Below are 8997 nucleotides of genomic sequence, written 5' to 3'. Positions count from 1 at the left end.
TCTGCCATTTCAGAGCTGATGGCACTGCTGTAAAACTTCTGAAGGTCTCCTAGCCAACCACTGGCCACGTTTACAGTTCTAAACATGGGCAGTTTCTTTTTTGTTTCTTTAAAAAAGCTTGAACAGCACATCTTGAAACCCCTGCCTGTTTTGCCCGTCTGTCAAGTGTTGCCTGGGAGAGAACTTGTGTCAGGATAGAGATGTGCAGCCCTATTCTCCACCCAAACTTTTATCCCTACCTATTTGGACTTTTCGTTATTGAAAGAGCTTTATTGATTGTTCAGTTATACAATAAATTACAATCACACAAAATATGTCAGTAGAATACATAGCACAGGTTCCCTAAGCTATTCATCGCACGGCATGCTACTCTAACACTCCGCTCAATCCTGTAATAGAGAAGTACAAGAAATCGACATAACCAAACAATACAATCTGTGATCGGGGAGGGGTGTGGGGCTATGGGGGTAAGGAGGGCAGATCACAGGGCCAAACTACTGGGCAATAACTTCAGGGGGACATGGGGAAGGAAAGGGGTCTTCTTCATCGATACCCGGACTGTGAAAGATGTCATTGCTGTCAGCAGGCTCCTGATGAACCTGCGGCAGTCCCGGACGGACATGATTTCCCTGTTGATCACGAGGCAGTTCCTGGCAAGCCAAAAAGCGTCCTTAAAGGGGTACTCCACTGGAAAACGTTTTCTTTTAAATCCACTAGTGCCAGAAAGTTAAGCAGATTTGTGAATTACTTCTATAAAAAATCCCAATCCTTTCAGTACTTAAAAGCTGCTGTATTCTCCAGAGGAAGTTCTTTTCTTTTAGAATTTCCTTTCTGTCTGACCACAGTGCTCTCTGCTGACACCTCTGTCCATGTCAGGAACTGTCCAGAGCAGGAGAGGTTTGCTATGGGAATTTGCTCTTGACAGTTCCTGAGACAGACAGAGTTGTCAGCAGAGAGCACTGTGGTCAGACTGAAAAGAAATTTAACCAACACTCTCAAAATCATTGATTAGGCCTAAGTAATAAAATATAAATCTTTATTGAAAACATAAATACATATAGACATAGAAAAATGCACTGACAATACAGAATTATGTTTCTTGATCCGACAATGTGCACAGATCATGGATCAGGAAGGGACGGGGTATAGGGTACAGGTGAACCCCCTACTTCTTGGAAGACCCTACCTAGTCTAAACCCTTGCCCTCACTGAACGATAAGTGTGGACGGGGTTAGGAAGATATTAGTATTCCATTAGAAATATAAAAAATTTAATGAAATACATTTATTGAGACATCTCGTGCTCCCTTTCCAACGCGTTTCTCCCTAAGCACATAACTAGGGTTCATCAGGGAATGGAGGAGAAAACTGTACAACAAGATAAAAAATATATATAATCCCAATGATGTAGTCAAAATATGATAAATATGATTATATTTATAAGGCACAGTTGAGTGAGTCAGAACTGCTTAAGATGGCAATCCAAAGTAGGAGCTGAGTTCATTCAATATAATTGATACATGTTGAATGATGCGTCCCCTCTATTATATATATATGACGCCGGCCTATTCCAGAGTACGGCCAAGTTGAGGTGGATATAACTCTGTATTAATCCCATGTATTAGCCGCTGACAAGGCACATCACAAGTAATGAAGTAGTCCCAAAACTGTTTCAGCAGGACTATATAGATACACTTTAGATGACCTCCAAGAACAGGTAAAATTCAAGACCAGGACTCCCACTTAGAAATCAATGCACTCCTAGACCTACAATCAGTCCATCATGATCAATACAATAGCTGTTCCCTTTTTCTATATGGTGGTTGCTGTGGTAAATGATGATGGTTGCGCAATAATAAGCGTGTCAAGGATGTGACAACATTAGAGGGAAAAAGAAGGGACGATAAAGTTCCCAATCTTCGGCTCAATGGCCTTCCCTTGTTTGGCAGTTCAGACGCGTGGACCCACGATAACGTGTAACACACCCGTTGAACTTGTGGGTTGTATTAGTATGTTCCAGGCGGTGACACACTATACTTGTGGGACCCACAAATCCCGTGCACTCTCACACCGCAGAGCACTCCGCATACCCCGGCCCTCTGCTCTTTTTATATCCCAGCAAAAACGGCCCTAAACCTAAAGTCACTTTCACTAGAATTAATTTCACCCGGTGTCCGGTGTGTCCTGAAGCTCATTGGGAGGAGTAGGATACTAGAGTCATGCTGTGTGCAGCCTTTAGTGTCCGACACCTGGCTACACTCCAACTAACTCCTCCTCCTGCCGTTAGTGTAGGTCATCTTGGCAGTGCGCTGGGGGCAGTCGTATGGTGACTGGTTGGTCATAGGGATGTGCCCGTGTGCTGCTCTCATCAACCCTAAAGGTTGGGAGGACTTTCGGCTTTAATCACTAAGGACCAGGTACACTACACAGCCACCTTAGGAGTACACCGTACACTGCTTGACTGTACCTCCATATAGTGCCAACCAGTGCACTTGCCAAACATAATGGCAGGCCATGTGTGCTGTACTTACTCCTGTATAATACTTGAGGATGCCTCTATATACTGTCTGACTCAAATCAGTAGTGCCCTATGCACACTTAATGGTACTGCATGACATATCTATGGTACCTGAAGGTGCAGATATGCCTTTCAGGAGCATAGAAAAGCTAGGTGAGAATGTCCCACCTATCTTTTACATGCTTCTGAATGGCATTTCATATTAAAGCTGTGTGTGACAGTCAGACCCTGTAATGATTACAGGATCATGAGTCATTACCAGGTCTGACTAACTCACACACACAGCTTTCCCAGGCTCCTGAATGGCATATCTGCTTAATCCTTTCCCGACCCATGACAAACATGTACGTCATGGGTCAGCTCCCATTCTATAACGCGGAGCCACAGTGTGGCCCCCGCATCATAGCGGGTCGGGCCCAGCACCTAGCAACGGCCGGGACCCATGGCTAATAGCGCGCGGCACTGATCGCGGTGCCGCGGCGCACTATTAACCCTTTATACGCGGCGTTCAAAGTTGAACGCCGTGTCTAAAGTGAAAGTAAACTAATGCCGGTTAGCTCAGGGAGCTGTTCAGGATCGCCACGATGAAATGGCGGCATCCCGAACAGCTTACAGGACAGCCGGAGGGCCCCTACCTGCCTCCTCTCTGTCTGATCGCCGAATGACTGCTCAGTGCCTGAGATCCAGGCATGAGCAGTCAAGTGACAGAATATTTTGATCAATGGTTTCCTATGAGAAACCACTGATCAATGTAAAAGATCAGTGTGTGCAGTGTTATAGTCGCCTATGGGACCTATAACACTGCAAAAAAAAAGTGAATAAAGATAATTTAATAAAAGTTTGAATCACCCCCCTTTTCCCATTTAAAAAAAAAAAAAAAAAACTGTGTAAATAAAAATAAACATATGTGGTATCGCCGTGTGCAGAAATGTCCGAATTATAAAAATATATCGTTAATTAAACCGTCCGGTCAATGGCGTACGTGCAAAAAAATTCCAAAGTCCAAAATAGCGTCTTTTTGGTCACTTTTTATATCATGAAAAAATGAATAAAAAGCGATCAAAAAGTCCGATCAATACAAAAATGGTACCGCTAAAAACTTCAGATCACGGCACAAAAAATGAGCCCTCATACCGCCCCATACACGGAAAAATAAAAAAGTTATAGGGGTCAGAAGATGACAATTTTAAACGCATAAATTTTCCTGCATGTAGTTATGATTTTTTCCAGAAGTCCGACAAAATCAAACCTATATAAGTAGGGTATCATTTTAACCGTATGGACCTACAGAAAAAAGAGAAGGTGTAATTTTTACCGAAAAATGTACTGTGTAGATACAGAAGCCCCCAAAAGTTACAAAATTGTGTTTTTTCTTCAATTTTGTCGCACAATCATTTTTTGTTCCATTTCGGCGTCGATGTTTGGGTAAAATGACTGAGGTCATTACAAAGTAGAATTGGTGGCGCAAAAAATAAGCCATCATATGGATTTTTAGGTGCAAAATTTAAAGAGTTATGATTTTTTAAAGGTAAGGAGGAAAAAACTAAAGTGCAAAAACGGAAAACTCCTGGGTCATGAAGGGGTTAATAGAAAAACCACATGATCACCATTACTAGCCTGGAATGTTTGCAGGAGCAGGGAGGATTGGACACACACATAGCGAGAGCGGGCGATCATGGTCAGAAATGAATCTGGAGTGGGATTAAAGGAACCAGTTGTGTGCAGGGCTCTGTTGTGTGTCATATCTATCTAGTTATCCATCATCTATCGATCTCTCCCCCATTTCTATTTATCTGCCTGGTTGGGGGGAGGCCGGATAGGGAGCCAAAAATATGTCCTGGACATGCTGCCATCTAACTTGAAGGGGTACTCTGCCGGAAAACATCTTATCCCTTATCCAAATGTTAGGGGATAAGATGTCTGATCAAGGAGGTCATGCCGCTTGGGACCCCCACGATCTTCGGGCCGGCAGCGATCACGCCATGCCCCCTTCATTCATGTCTATGGGAGGAGGAGTGACGGCTAGCCACCTTTTCTTATAAGTCAGGTGATGCTTTGATCATGTGATTTAGAAAAAAACCATAAAAAGTGCAAACACACATTTACGGTAGGTTCACATGTGCCGTATTTTGCTGCGTATTTTCTGCAGCTGATTTTGCTACCCTGTTGACTTCAATGGGTAGAAAAATACACAGCAGCAAACTGCTCAAGGAGAAAAAACACCATAAATAGAAAAACATTGTAGATAAAGCATTGTAGATTTCCCTATTGGCTCCAGCTAATATCTCAATCTAGAGCTTTTACTGGTTAAAAAAAAAAAAAATCTCGACTGTAATATATATATATATATACATATATATATATATATATATATATATATATATACATACACATCTTGTGCACCTTACTTTGAACTGGAGACATATTTGGCTTTGTTGCTCTGCGGTACTGTAGAAGTACCATGCACATTTTATAGCCATTACGGAATAATCAGGGTTATAATCCCACTAAATTTGTATGATTTTTACAAAGATTTTGAAATCTCATGGTAAAGAAAACATGTCGTTACCATGACAATAACGCAACAGTGCCACAAATAAAATGCAATGTGCGAACACCACTTAAAAATAGGCAAATACGGTATTTCACTTACCTCCTCAAGTATCTATTTTTTAGCATGTGAAAGCTTTTTTTTTTTCTTGAATCCTTATTAAATTCAGAGTATGATGGATCTGGAACCTCAGATTTTTTAGAGATTTAAACTTTATTTTATTTTTTGTTTTGGGGCAAAATAGTAAAAGTGGCATAAAACCGAGATCTCACATATTTTCAAAGCAACACAAGTGAGCTATGCATATACAGCGAGAAACAAAAGGCCGGATTAAAATGACTGTAACACAGGTTTTATGAATATGTCCCTCTAGGTGTAAAACCACCCTCAGGCTGCAATATCAGTTTATGCCCAAATTAAAGGGGTTATCCACCATAAGGGGATTTTAGTACTTTAGAGTAGAAAAGAGAAGACAGACCTCAAGGTATATATATATATATATATATATATATATATATATATATATATATATATATATATGTATGTAAAGATGAACAAGCTAGTTAGATCATATGCATAAACAATTTATTAGTCAAATACAATTGAAAGTATGTCCAAGCAGGGCCCTTGCTGTGGACTGTATACTTATTGGTACTCAAAATTCAAACAAAAATTAACTGTTAAAATGATCTAAAATCATATAAAATTACTTGAAAGTCATTGGAGGTATATATGTTGTAGAAAAGCGTAAAAAATCCTCAATACAGCCACCAGCAAGTAGTTCAATATATTGATATTGTATCCGTGGTATTTAGTAGCAAAGTGATAGTTTGTAATAAGAGGCGGGTGCTATGCACCACGCACCGCTTCTAATGATCTCCGGGATGGGAACCTCGCTTGTCAGGACTGGCACGGCCGGGGATTGCTATTGAGAAAGGGGTCTCCCCGAAACGTGTCCAGCATACTTACCCACCTTGTCAATACAGACCCGCCTGAAGAAACAACCATCTACAGCATTTCCAGCACTTTCAACTGCTGGAACCCCCCAATTTGCAGCCCACCGCTAAGACGAGCGCTCTGCATCGCTGGACACACACGAGGACGCTGTCTGCTCACACGAGGACGCTGTCTGCTCACACTCACCGCCTGACTGTTGCCTTCATTCCACCGCCAAATACCAGCCAGACGTCAACCTGTGCCACTCCGGATACCAAGCCAGACCAGCGCACGGACACATCCCCGGGCCGGCCGCACAGCCGTACCAGTCCTGACAAGCGAGGTTCCCATGCCGGAGATCATTAGAAGCGGTGCGGTGAGTGGTGCATAGCACCCGCCTCTTATTACAAACTATCACTTTGCTACTTAATACCACGGATACAATAGCAATATATTGAACTACTTGCGGGTGGCTGTATTGAGGATTTTTTACGCTTTTCTACAACATATATACCTCCAATGACTTTCAAGTAATTTTATATGATTTTAAATCATTTTAACAGTTAATTTTTGTTTGAATTTTGAGTACCAATAAGTATACAGTCCACAGCAAGGGCCCTGCTTGGACATACTTTCAATTGTATTTCACTAATAAATTGTTTATGCATATCTAACTAGCTTGTTCATCTTTACATATATATATATACCTTGAGGTCTGTCTTCTCTTTTCTACTCTATAATACTATTTATTGGCACGTAGGGTACGTGCAACACAAGTACCTTGGCGCATATATATATATATAGATATATATATATATGTGTGTGTGTGTGTGTGTGTGAGCCCCCGAATCTCTTTTTTTCTCTCTCTTTTTTTTCTGATTTTAGTACTTACCTGCCAGACAGTAATGGACATGCTTAGGAAGGATCTGTGCTTGTCTTGGGGCTAAATTGCTTCATTGTGATTTCACTATAACACTGCTGATTTTTTTCTTTTTGTGAAATGGCTAATTTCTGTTGGAGTTCCCTCCCTCCAACTACAAGTCCTATGATTCCTTTTTTGTAAGTGTGAGGTCAATTTTCTCTTACCTGTGCTGCCGTCCATGTGTGCTGTAAACAATAGACCAATAGTGGTTGTGCCTTCAGCTGTCTAAATAAACTTAAATAATCTCCACCCCCACCCAGTGGTTGCTCCACCCTTTGAGGCAGATAGGTTCCTTTGAACACCTGACTAGTGATGTAATGTCTTGAGCCGCACTGCAACCTGGGAAAACCTGAGACAGCAGTCATTTTGTAAACTGCTAAAAATAAGCATTGAGGCAAAAATCATAGAAAAATAGCAAGATCATCAAACACAGGTACAGACACTATATTACTAACTCTACAGCCCCTGTAGCATAGTCAAAAAAAACAAATCCTGGATTACCCCTTAAGGGTAGGGTCAGACGTAATGAATCCGTAGCGTATTATATGCTGCGGATCTGCTGATGACCGACCCTATAGTGTGCCTCCTGCTGTGCCTGCTCGTAGCAGCTTTGAGCAGACACACAGGACCTGCTACCTAAACTAGGCCGAGAGCGACTGTGATGTCTGAGTACACTGCGAATGCGTGCAGGAAATCACTTGCAGGCACAGCAGGAGGCACAATATAGGGCAGTGTTTCCCAACCAGTGTGCCTCCAGCTGTTGCAAAACTACAACTCCCAGCATGCCCGGACAGCCAGAGGCTGTCCGGGTATGCTGGGAGTTGTAGTTTTGCAACAGCTGGAGGCACCCTGGTTGGGAAACACTGATAAAGAGTGTGTCATCGGCGGATCTGTTAAGTGTGACCCTACCCTAAAAGAGGTTTTTCAGGACTACAGTTAGTGTAGTACATAATATAGTGTCTGTACCTGTGTGTGACGGTTTTCTCACAATTCTTCTGTGATTTTCACCCCAATATTTATTTTTAACAGCATACAAAATGACTGTTGTCTCAGATTTTTCCCAGGTTGCAATGCGGCCGAGACCTGACATCACTAGTCAGCTGATGACAGGGAGCCTGTCTGCTTCAATGGGTGGCAGGATCGCTTGGTGGGAGAGAGATCAATCTGCAACTAATGCAACAGCTGTAGGCACCCTGATTGAAAACCACAGGTCTTTTGAATGGATGCAGCTCATTTATGTTTCAATGGGTGGGGTGGCTGATGTGTGGGAGGGAGCAAAATGGAATTGTGGGATTTGTAGTCAAAAAAGAAAAGTCAAACAGGAAATACTAGTTCCCAAAAAGCTAGCCACAGTATTATGGTAATCTCACAACATAGCTATTAGGCCCAAGACATGCGCAGACCCTTCCTAATCATGTCCATTACTGTCTGCCAGGTACATAAAATCACCTTATGGTGGAGAACCCCTTTAATGGCTGATCTCGCCCACCTTTGTACCAACTAGTCATCATGATGTCATCCTGCACTTTATCATGTGAAGTGCCGTCCATAATGTTAACACAGCAGCAAACAACCTGTATATAAATTCTACTATTTATTTTAGGGGTTGGATAAGGATATTCTGTAAACTCCTAACGCTGTAGATTAGTGATCTATATAACCTGTGGCTTTTCGGCTAATGGAAAATTACATCCCTTTGTTATGACAGCCTCAGACCATAAGGAGTTAAACAAAATTGTATGGATACAGGTTACATTTTTGGTGCCTTTTGTGTAATCTTTTTTCACATTCTTCTTAATAAATACTCAAATTACATCATCAGAGGATAACATGATTTGTAATGGGAAAAAAATGCAAAATAAAAACACACACATAACAAAGGTATTAAAACACTGTGGGGGAGATTCATCAAAACCTGTCCAGAGGCAAAGTTGCTGAGTTGCCCATAACAACCAATCAGATCACTTCTTTCAGTTTTGAAAAGGTCTCTGCAAAATGAAAGAAGCAATCTGATTGGTTGCTATGGGCAACTGGGTAACTTTTCCTCTGGACAGGTTTTGATGAATCTCGC

The sequence above is a fragment of the Hyla sarda genome, chromosome 12, assembly GCF_029499605.1.
Source record: "Hyla sarda isolate aHylSar1 chromosome 12, aHylSar1.hap1, whole genome shotgun sequence".
In the NCBI taxonomy this organism is placed as follows: Eukaryota; Metazoa; Chordata; class Amphibia; order Anura; family Hylidae; genus Hyla; species Hyla sarda.
Note: the sequence above shows the minus strand (reverse complement) of the source record.